Below are 11,847 nucleotides of genomic sequence, written 5' to 3'. Positions count from 1 at the left end.
ATCCTCTCCCCCCATGGTAGGCCTGGTGGTTTCTAAACATAGCCCCCCGAGTCCTTCTCCCCTGTCCTACAGAAATGCAACCCAGCCTTCACTGTGCGGCTCGTGTGTCAGCCTTTTGCAGATAGAATCAATGGCTCCCTCCTGTGTGCCCAGGTAGCCAGTTGTTTCCCTCTGACCTGGATTCCTGGTGTGTGTGGACCTTGTCTTCCAAGTTCCTGTGCTGCCCGGAGTAGGTCCAGCGGCCCTGACACCACAAGGCCAGCAAGTGTGGGCTGAATGGCTGCATGCTCTGTTGCTTTCTGCATCTTCTGTGAAACAGCCCTGTTGAGAGAGTCGCAGTTGGCCACAGTCTGCATTCACCGTGGTGTCTCCTTTCTGCGGGTCAGAGTTTCTGGGGTGTGCTCTTCATGTTCTGCTTGCTGTGGCTGAAGTCCTTGTTCCCCACTGGTGGGGCCCTCACTTCGTGGCATTCTTCAGGCAGAGCTGTCTCCTCTAAGCCAAGGCTGGGTGATGATCATCCCCCTGCGGTCTGGTTGGAGGGAAAGGAGCTCTCCAGGGATGGCTGGTCTTCCTGAAGGAGAGAGGGGGGAGGTCCTTTTCTCACATCCAGTCAGAACCTTGGAGGCTGTGGCGCCGGGAGACTCGATTTCCACTCCCTCCCAGGAGCCTTCTTGCCTGCCCCTATCCAGAAGGAAATTGGGTAGGAGGGGAGGAGACAGGAGCAGAGGGAGTAACTGAAGCAGAGCACTCCAATCTGTCTCCTTTCCTAGGAATATCAGCCTATTCCTTGCCTTTTAGCAAAGTCAAGTAGAAGAACAGAACTACCAGAGAATCCCATCCCTTCCCAATTTCTCTTCGTGCAAAGATCCAGTGATTCACAGACGCCCCCATCCTTGTTGCTCACCCAATCCACATGACAGCTGAACCTAAAGGAATTGGAAGAGAGGAGCAGATGTCAAATTCCTTTCATGTCCATCTATGCTTTCTCCTAAGCCCCGGGTTAAGAGATGACAATAGCGTTGCTCCCCGAATCTGGATGCTGTTGCTCTCATTCTTATCCTTATTCCCAAGGAGATTTACCAAGAGGATAAATTCCAGCCTGAGGACTTGGACACCCGGCTCCATTTTCGGCATCACCTCCAAATTAGGGCAGCCATGGCTAAACATGGGAGGGACAGGCACATGTCCCTGGATAGACACCGGTAAGTTACCTATGACATCAGGACTGTTAAGAGACTTTCCACCCGGGCTCGGTAGCTCAGCCTGTAATTCCACACTTTAGGAAGCTGAGGCGAGTGGATTGGCTGAGCCTGCGGGCTCGAGACCAACCCCAGGGAACTTGATGAGACCTCATCTCTACAATAAATTTTTTAAAAAATTAGCTGGTTGTGGTAGCACGTGCCTGTAGTTCCAGCTACTTGAAAGGCTGAGGACGAAGATTCACTGAACCCCAGCAGGTCGACACTGGGGTGACTGTGAGTGTGCCACTGCACTCACAGCCTGGGCGACTGAGTGAGACTCCAACTCAAAAAAAAAAAAAAAAAAAAAGAGAGAGAGAGAGACTTCATATGCTCAAAATCCTAAGCAATAATGGCTCATATTTACTAAATGCTTAATATGTACTAAACATGTTGAGTGCTTTCCCTTTGTCAAGAAAATGGGTAGACTTATTATATGTCTGTTTTACACATAAGGAAACTGAGGCACAGAGAAGTGAAGTAAGCTCTCTGTGGCCCAAGCTCACTCAGCTAGCAAATGGTCTAGTCAGGATTTGAACCCTCTTTTTTTTTTTTTGAGTCGGAATCTCACTCTGTTGCCCAGGTTGGAGTTCAGTGGCCTACTCACGGCCACCGCAGCCTCGACCTGCTGGGCTCTGGCAATCCTTCTGCCTCAGCCTTCCAAGTAGCCGGAACTACAGGTGTGTGCCTCCACACCCCGCTAATTTTTTGATTTACTGTAGAGATGAGGTCTCGCCAAGTTGCCCAGGTGGGTCTCGAACCTGCGGGCTCAGGCAGTCCACTCACCTCAGCCTCCCAAAGTGCTGGGATTACAGGCTGAGCCATCGAGCCCGGCTTGAACCCTCTTAATCATGAGGCTATCCTGTCAGGGTTCTATTGCCCTCTTAGAGTCCTGCAAGGCACAGCTTGACCCCTGACCCTCTCAGAGTGCCCTAGGCCACCCCATCAGAGTCCAGAGTCATGATTCTGAACTCTAGCAGCCAGCCCTTGGCTCCCCAGCAGAATGAGGTGGGTCTGCCCCAGCTTAAGGCTGCCAGGAGTCCACTGTGGGCATTGCCTAGAGACGTAAAACACAGAATAGGCTTCTTCCATCGCAAACCCACGCTGTCCATTCAGAGCTGCTGTGAGCTCATGAGGTCTTCATGGTGATGCTGGGAGGTGGGCCATATAATCCCCATTTGGTACTTGAGGAATTGAGCTCAGTCAGGTTAAGTCACTAGCCCAGGATCACAGAGTGGCCAAGCCAGGATTCAAACCCAGCCCTCCACATACCATGTGTGACTCTCCTTCCACAAATCCACAGCTGCACCCCGGGGTTCCTAACTGGCAAATGCTATAGTTTTGGGGTCCTACTGTGGTTCTTCACTCTCGGGACCCCAAAGCTATACAGCATTCCTAGTTCTTTCCCTTCTCAGACTTTCAGGGCACCACTTCTCAAACTTCTGTTTTCTAAGGAATTGCTTGGGGAGAGCATATAAAATTCAGATTCCTGCCGGGCTTGGTGGCTCAACCTGTAATCCCGTGCTTTGGGAGGCTGAGGTGAGTGGATTGCCTGAGCCCGCGGGTTCGAGACCCGCCTGGGCAACTTGGCGAGACCTCATCTCTACAATAAATCAAATTGAGCCAACTGGTAGCACGTCCCTGTAGTTCCAGCTACTCGGAAGGCTGAGGCGGAAGGATCGCTGGAGCCCAGCAGGTCGAGGCTGCGGTGGCCGGGAGTGGCCACTGCACTCCAGTCTGGGGTGACAGAGTGAGACTCCAACTCAAAAATAAAAAATAAAATTAAATTCGGATTCCTGGCCAGGCTGGTGACTCATGCCTATAATCCCAGCAATTTGGAAGGTGTAGGTGAAAGGACTGCCTGAGCCCAGGGGGTTGAGACCAGTCTGGGCAACATGGTTAGACCTCATCTCTACAATAAATCAAAAAATTAGCTGGTTGTGGTGGCATGCACCTATATTTCCAGCTACTTGGAATACTGAGGTGGAAGAATCACCTGAGCTCAGCAGATTGAGGCTGTGGTGGCCATGAGCCTGCCACTGCACTCCAGTCTGGGTGACAGAGTGAGACTCTTACTCAAATAAATAGATAGGTAGATGATAGATGGATGGATAGATAGATAGATATATGATTCTTGCAGTTCACTCCCCAGAGATTCTGACTATGTAGGTCTAGGGTGGGGCCCAGAACTCTGTTCTTAACAGATCCCCAAATAATTCTGAAGCAGAAGCTTCCCAATGCACCCTGTTCTGAGGAACCTGTTCTACACTGGACCTCAGAGGATTTTTTTGTTTGCTTGTTTTGAGTTGGAGTCTCACTCCGTCACCCAGACTGGAGTGCAGTGGCCGCTCCCGGCCACCCTAGCCTCGCCCTGCTCCAGCGATCCTTCCGCCTCAGCCTTCCAAGTAGCTAGAACTACAGGCGCACGCGACCACGCCTGGCTAATTTTTGATTTATTGTAGAGATGAGGTCTCGCCAAGTTGCCCAGGCGGGTCTTGAACCCATGGACTCAGGCAATCCATTCACCTCAGCCTCCCAAAGTGCGTGATTACAGGCTGAGTCACTGAGCCCGGCTGACCTCAGAGGTTTTTGTCCCACGTCCTTACTCATGGCAGGGGTCCCATAAATATCTGAGGGATGATTGAGTGTCCCTTTATTCCTGATTTGTTGTTCATATTTCTCTCTTGGGAGTTTAAAATGATGTAAAAACACAATGGAGAATTTTCTAGGCTGAAGATGGGTCCTTTTATCTTCTGAAGCTCCAAGCTGCTTCTCCTAGGTTTCTATGGGTAAAGGAGGAATGAGGGGACAATGCCACCCCTTGAGGGCTGGGACCTGGGGTTGTACCTGTGTTTTCAGACCAGGTTGCTGCTCTCTTGGTTGAAGTCATACAACAGAGCCCCCAAGAACCTATTTCTCGACATGTGATCTCAATGCTTAAGAATCACCTGTGTTATTTGTCAAAAACACATATTCCTGCCCCTGACTCTGATTTATTGAATTTGAATGGAGGAGAGGAGACAGAACCCAGAAATCTGCACTCTTAGCACCCCAGTTGTCTTTTATGCATGTGAATGTTTGAGAAATCCTGTTGTAGAACGTGGACTTTGGAGTGTCACAGACCTGGGTTCAAATCCAGCTCTGCCACAAAGTAGCTGTGTGGTCTGGAACTAATCCTAATGTCTGTGAAATTTAGTTTCCTCATCTATAAGTGATGGATAACGCTATATAGGCTTATTGGCATTTAGGAGAGGTGGCACACCCAGCCTAGTGGTAAAGAGAGAGATGCAGTGATAAATACCTCCTCTGGGAGCGAAGAGCTGAACTCCAAAACAATTCTGACTTTCATTTCCTCTGGGGTAAGCTCAGTGAAGCTTTTAAAGGTGACAAATTCCTTTCCCATATTTAGGTGCACACCATCCCAAGTTGGGGCCAGGTGTTATAAACAAAATGTAATGCAAGTGCAGCTCTTCCACACCTCCAACTGAGTCCCTCATCCACCTCCTCCCACCCCCTCACCCCACACTTTCCATTCCCAAATCCCTCCCTGGGCGGCAGGCCCAGTCTGAAAGGCCCTCTTGGCAAACCACAGGTCTGCCAAGGTCCCTAGACCTTTAGCATCAAAGCCAGGAGTCTCCGGTCCTTCCTTCTCTTTGGCTCTCCCAATCTGGTGACCCAAAGAAATGCCAGAGTTCTTGAAAAGTTTCAGCCATTCATAATGGTTTAGTCCCTCCGGAAACGTTCCCTAGCTCTGGCTGAGAGCCTGCCAGACGACTTGGTGACGTTCTGCCCTGAGCACACACAATGGGCACGCAGAACAATGCTGAGTGGGAAAAACATCCCCCCTGCCGATAGGTTCACATCCTCCTGGGACCCTAGCCCCACCCTCCTCCCTGTGAGCTCTCAGAGCTGTGGGGTGGGGGGAAAGAGACAGTTGTGGGAGCAGGGGGAGCGGGAGGGGAAGGGAGGGCGCACAACCAAATTTCCCTAGTTGGCTGCATTCTGAACCAGATGGGTGAGTCAGATTAGAAGTCAGATCTGCTTATTCTGGCTCCCCTGCCAGCCCCGGGGCCACTGCTCATGGCCCTGACACTGGAACGGGCCAGAACCTGAGCTGGCAAACAAAGCAGTTCAGAGTCACTGACCTAGGTCGCGAGGTGGTGAGGTGAGTAGGTGTACCTGGGGGAAGGCCTTGCTGTGCCGCTTAACTAACCGTGTGTAAGTGTTCAACCTCCCAAGGCCTCTGTTCCACATTCATCAAATGGGATAATTGAACATGCTCTGTCTACCGCTTGGGATGTGAAGCAACCTGGACTACTGTGCCTGAAGATGCCTCAATAATGATAAAGGCATTACTTGGTCACCAAGTGACATCATTTACCCCCGACAGAGCAACTGGGGGAGGGGCACATCTGGGAACGGTCACTGTCAAAGTGTGAAGGCTTGGCCCTCTTCAACCCAGGCCGCTTACAGCCTGGACCCAAGGAGAAGACTTAACAGACACTGGAAACCTAGATAGATGATGCAGACTACAGTCAGTTATAAATAGAATTTCTAGATAGTGTGGCTTAGGGTAGGTCTGGTTGGGTGGTGATTGGAGGACTTGCCAAGAGGTGGTAACTGTTTCCATACTAAGCTTTTTTTTTTTTTTTTTTTTTTTTTGAGTTGGAGTCTCACTCTGTCTCCCAGACTGGAGTGCAGTGGCCGCTCCCTGCTGGGCTCCGGCGATCTTTCTGCCTCAGCCTTCCAAGCAACCGGAATTACAGGCATGCGCTACCACGCCCGGCTGATTTTTTGATTTATTGTAGAGATGAGGTCTCGCTGCCCAGGCGGGTCTCGAACCCGCGGGCTCAGGCAATCCACTCACCTCAGCCTCCCAAAGGCGCGGGATTACAGGCTGAGCCACCGAGCCCGGCTAGCTCTTTTTATTTAGGTGGTTTATATTTGGGTGGCTTTTCGGGCAATGGAGTTTATGAGGAGGCTAAGGCCTCTGTGCCCCTCTTGGCACCAGCAATGGTGTAGGCCTACTTGGTACCAACAGAACTGAACCCGTATGGGAGCATTCACCAGGTTGATCAAGGAAGCCTTCTTGGAGTCCTTCCTTCTCTTTGGCCTTCCCAGTCTGGCGATCCAAAGAAATGCCAGAGCTATTGAAAAGTTTCAGCCATTCATAACGGTTTAGTCCCTCTGGAAACATTCCTCAGCTCATTCACCAGGTTGATCAAGGAAGGCTTCTTGGAGGAGGGGGTTTGAGGCATGTTTAAAAGAAGGAGAGGAGGAAATACAAAATACTAATGTGAGAACAGACAGGTTGATATAAAATTCAGGAGCAGGAATGACACTCTGAGGGCATCTAGGGCCCACCTTCATTGCAGGAACAGAAGCTCTAAGTCTCTGCAAGGGGAGAGAACTTGCCCAAGGCACAGTGCTTGAACTAGAGCTGTGCAGGGAGATGGAAGAGGAAGTCCAGGCAGAGGGAACATGGATAGACTCGAAGATGCAAAGGCTTGAGGGAGGAGGTCCCTTCCGCGAAGGTGGGTCCTTGATCTAGTAGCAAGATTGCAGAATGTGTGGAGAGGTGGTCAGGGGTAGGACGCAAAGGCTTGGGCAACTTGCTGGGGAGTGAACACAGCTCCTTAGAGCTGTCAGTGGAACAGTTCCCAGGATGTCCTGAAGCCTCCCTGGAGCCCCTCTACAGCCCAGGAATACCTGGGGCTGGGGGTAGTAGAGCAGAGTTAGGAAAGACCTAGAAATAAGATTGGTTTTACTTTCTAAGTGGGCATTCAAGTCTAAAGGTTTGAGCTCAAGGCAGCGGGTAGTCTCAAGGTGCTCACTGCTACATGGAAGGGAAGGGAGAAAGCTGATTGGGCAAGGGTGTGTTCCAGCAGGTTCCTAATGTAGCAGACCTGTCATGTTTCTATTAGTTCACTCGTGTTTTCATTCACAGCTCTGAGCCCAGAGGTGAAGGTCCAACTCAGTTTAAGAGGCTTGCAAAACTGTGGGGGCTGAGGACAGGGAGGGGAGGGAGGTGTGAGGAGCGATTCCCTGGGCAGCTGCTCATACCTTCTGGAATGATCCCTGTGACACCTGTGACATGCAGATACCAGAGCCCACTTCAAAATCATTACTGCTGTTTCTGCAGTTGGCTTTTCACTCCTTTATCAGACTGGGAGTTCCTTGTCTGGAGAGAATACTGTTTATTTATTTCTGAATCTCTAGTGTTTCACAAAATGATTTGGGCCAAGGAGATTTTTTTTTTTTTGAGTTGGAGTCTCACTCTGTCGCCCTGACTAGAGTGCAGTGGCCACTCCCGGCCACCGCAGCCTCGACCTGCTGGGCTCCAGCGATCCTTCCGCCTCAGCCTTCCAAGTAGCTGGAATTACAGGCATGTGCTACCACGCCCAGCTCATTTTTCATTTATTGTAGAGAGAGGTCTCACCAAGTTGCCCAGACAGGTCTCGAACCCGCGGGCTCAGACAATCCACTCACCTCAGTCTCCCAAAGGCGCAGGATTATAGGCTGAGCCACCGAGCCCGGCTTTCCAAGGAGATTTTTTAATGTGTCTATTAAGTTTTGTAAAAACTCTTGGGCTGGGTGTGGGTGCTCATGCCTATAATCCCAGCATATTGAGAGGCTGAGGTGGGAGGATCACTTGAGACCTTGAGTTCCAGTCTGGACAACACAACGAGACTTCATCTCTACAAAAAATCAAAATATTAGCCAGGCATGGTAGCATGTATCTGTAGTCCCTGCTACTCAGGAGACTGAGGTGGAAAGATTGCCTGAGCCCAAAAGGTCGAGGCTGCAGTGAGCCGTGATCATGCCATTGCACTCCAGCCTGTGTGACAGAGCAAGGTCCCAACTCAGAAAAAAACAAAACACTCTTAAAAATTTAAGTAATGTTTCTTAAGTTCATTGTACTTTGCATACCACATAGAATAAGGGACATCAGAATTCCCAAACTGTAGTGACATTTTGGAAGGATAGGTGGTTCTCCATAGACGGAAGGGATTTTAATCACTCTTGTGCCCCATTCAACCCTTACCCCCAGAACCTTTGGCTTCTGGTCATGTCCCTAACAGAGGAGGTGGGCGATGCCAGTTCTCATCCTCGGGACAGATGACATAACAACAGCTAATATTTATGTAGTGTTTTCTATGTGGCCACTAAATTCAGAATGCTTTTCATGTACTAACTCATTTAATCTCCACACGCATCCTATGATCGCCCTTGCAGATTGGGAAACTGGGACTGGGAGGACCATGTTACATGGCTAAGGTCACACAATGAGGGTATGGTGGTGCCAGGCTTCAGGCAGAGGCAGCTTGGCATAGCACTGCCTCTACTGCCCTCAAATCCCCACCGCCTCCCGCACCTCCCTGTCCATTGAAGCTGGGCAGAAAATTCCATGATCAACACGTGGCCAGAGGTGTAGAATCACTCTGAAGAGAACCATTCAAGGCATCTGCCCAACTCAGAAAACAATACTGGGCCTAATCCCCAGCCCCATTCCCTTTCCCCAAGGTGGCACTCCTACCCTCTTCAACTCCAACTTTAGAAAGCCCAGATTAGTTCATCCTGAAAGGTAGTCTGGCACCAAAGCCAATAGCAAGGTTGAGAGGATGCCCTAGGCTTCCTGGAATCCAGGAAAAGGGTATTTGGAAGCCCAGAATCCTGTTTTGCCATATTTCTCTTGGCTGCTCTGAGAAATATATCTCACCTGTGAGTTATGCCTTGCTGCCCTGCATGGCAGAGGAAAGATGCAAGAAATAGGGTCAGACCAGGTACAGATCCGGCTGCCCCTTCCTCAGGAACTCGGCAAGATTTACCAGATGCAGTGGTACCCCTGGGGTTCCTGACAAGTGGTCTCCCATCCTCTGCTTGAATGCTTCTAGGAATGAAGCACTCACTACCCCAGTAGGCAGCTGATTCACTTTGGGTGACATCTGTGACCCAATGCCTTTTATCATAAATTCTCTTTCCATGTTTACTTCCTCGGCTACATTAAAGCGCTGTGGAGACAAAACTCTGGGCAGAGGTCATCTTTTTAAACGTCTTGCAAAATCTTTTAAGTAGAATGTACTTAATACATTCTTGATGATTGAGATCTTATCAAGGGTGAAGAACGCAAGGAAAAAAAACAGAGAATATGATCTCCAATTTTAATTCCAGGACTGGGATCCCTGGGGAGGGAATGAGCTGGAATTCCTGCTGGTGGAGAAGTGGGTGGGAGTGTAGAAAGAGATGATATTAAGCCACCGCTTACTGAGCACTCAGCATGGCAGGCCCCTTTTAGACATTCTCTCTTGAACCCTAACACCCCTGTGAAAGAGGTGTTATCACTATTTCCATTTTACAGAGAAGGAAACTGAGGCACAGAGAGGTTAAGGAAACTGCGGCACAGAGAGGTTAAGGAACATGCCCAAAGTTTCACAGCTTGCAAGTCGTTGGGCTAGAATTTGAATCCAGGTCCGTGTGATTTTTGGAGCCTGTGTGCTGTTTCCCTGGTCATGCAAGACTCCTTCTCCCCAGGAACCTGTGACTTAGCGGATCCCTCCTTGAGGAAAAACACGGGTGATATTAAACATTATTGTTGTGTGTGGTAAAGAAAAAACTTGGTAAATTTTAAAAGGTAATGCACAACTCCTCTCCCCTCGAGGAGCTGAGACCTCATGAGGGGAAGCAAAGGTTACATGCTTGCCACCTTTGAGACTCTGAGCTTCTGGGATGGGATCTAAGTCAGGGACAAGTTTGTATCCTGAAAACAGAGCCTGGCACAGAATCTGGAACCATCTGATGGATAATGAGTGAATTAGGGAGGGAGGAGCTGGGGGGCGGCAGGAAGATGAGATAAGAAACAGAGCTAGAAGTTTCTAGCCCAGAAAGGAGCAGGGGGCAGTGCTGACTGCATCAAGGGGGCAGTGTTCCTACCTTCATGCCCTGGCTGGGCACCCCTGGCCACAGCACCTCATGGCTGTGTCCGCATCAGGTAGGGAAGGAGGGCGCATGAGCAAGGGTGGATGCTTGACTTCGGACAGTGTCTCGGGGACTTGAGGCTTGGGTGAGTTGATGGGAGCAGCTACAAAATCTTCTTCCTTAGGGAAGAGGCTGGGTCAGATTACTGATTTCTGAGTTTAAGTATTACTCAGGGTCACACACTTAGAAGTACTGCCCTTGGCCTACCTCTGTCCTGTCTTAGGAGACCTGGCGCTCTCCTGGAACTGGGCACTGACCATCAGCAATGGTGCCAGCCTCAGCTGCCCTTTGAGTTGGTGGATGGTGGAAAGCTCAGAAGATCCAGAGGAGGGGCTGAGTGGTGGTGTGGAGGACAGTGACTTTTGGTCAATTCCTTGGTGCCTACTGGCTGCTTGTCAGCCATGCTTGTAGGTGACCAGAGGCCAAGGGTCTTGCCTGAAGGCCCCAGAAGTTCAGATGCTTGTCCTCCATGCACACAAGTGAGATAGGGCCTCCTGTGCCTGGAAGGCAGCGGGCATGGTGGAGAGCAATGCACTGCTCCGTTAGGCAGACCTGGGTTCCCCTTCTGACAATCTGCCTACTCTGTGTGGCCAGGCAAGTCCCCTAACCCCAGAGCCCTTGCTGCTCCCCCACAACCCCCAATCAGAGCAGGCGATTCCCCACCCTTCCTACTGCCTGCAGTGCTCCACCACCTTTGGAGAGGGGTCCTGCCTCTCCTCCCTGCTGCCCCCTCCTCATGAGGGCTGACATCTCCTGTTTGACTCTCTAAGCCTTTAAATAAGAAAGCGATTGGCAGTAGTGGGAAATCGTCAGGGGAAGGGGGGGTGGGATTGGCAGTTGAGGGAAACTGCTAGGGGAGGGAGGGGCATACCTCATCAACAAGGGTACCTGCATGATCGATGTTTGTATACCTTTTTATTCTAAAGATGTACCCCACATCTTTAGAATAAAAAAAAAAACAAAAAAAAAAAACCAGAAGTCAGTGACTTCCCATCTCAGAATAAAATCCAGAACACCTGCCAGGGTCCATAAGACCCCACATGACTGAGAGGTTTTTAACCTGGCTGCACAGTAGGGACCTTGGGGAGCTTTTAAAATACTACTGTAAGCCGGGCTCGGTGGCTCAGCCTGTAATCCCGCGCCTTTGGGAGGCTGAGGTGAGTGGATTGCCTGAGCCCGCGGGTTCGAGACCTGCCTGGGCAGCGAGACCTCATCTCTACAATAAATTAAAAAATCAGCCGGGCATGGTAGCGCGCGCCTGTAATTCCGGCTACTCGGAAGGCTGAGGCGGAAGGATCGCCGGAGCCCAGCAGGTCGAGGCTGCGGTGGCCGGGAGCGGCCACTGCACTCCAGTCTGGGTGACAGAGTGAGACTCCAACTCAAAAAAAAAACTACTACTGTAAAGTCAGGTTCAGTGGCTCAGCCTGTAATCCTGCACCTTTGGGAGGCTGAGCTGAGTGGATTGCCTGAGCCCGCGGGTTTGAGACCCGCCTGGGCAACTTGGTGAGACCTCATCTCTACAATAAATAAAAAATTAACCGGGCGTGGTAGTACACACCTGTAGTTCCAGCTACTTGGAAGGCTGAGGCGGAAGGATCGCCAGAGCCCGGCAGGTCGAGGCTGCGGTGGCCGG

Source organism: Carlito syrichta, unplaced genomic scaffold (genome assembly GCF_000164805.1).
Source record: "Carlito syrichta isolate Samal-C Ts95f unplaced genomic scaffold, Tarsius_syrichta-2.0.1 Scaffold315803, whole genome shotgun sequence".
Taxonomy (NCBI): Eukaryota; Metazoa; Chordata; class Mammalia; order Primates; family Tarsiidae; genus Carlito; species Carlito syrichta.
The sequence above is the reverse complement of the archived record's forward strand: the minus strand, read 5'-3'. Positions refer to the sequence as shown.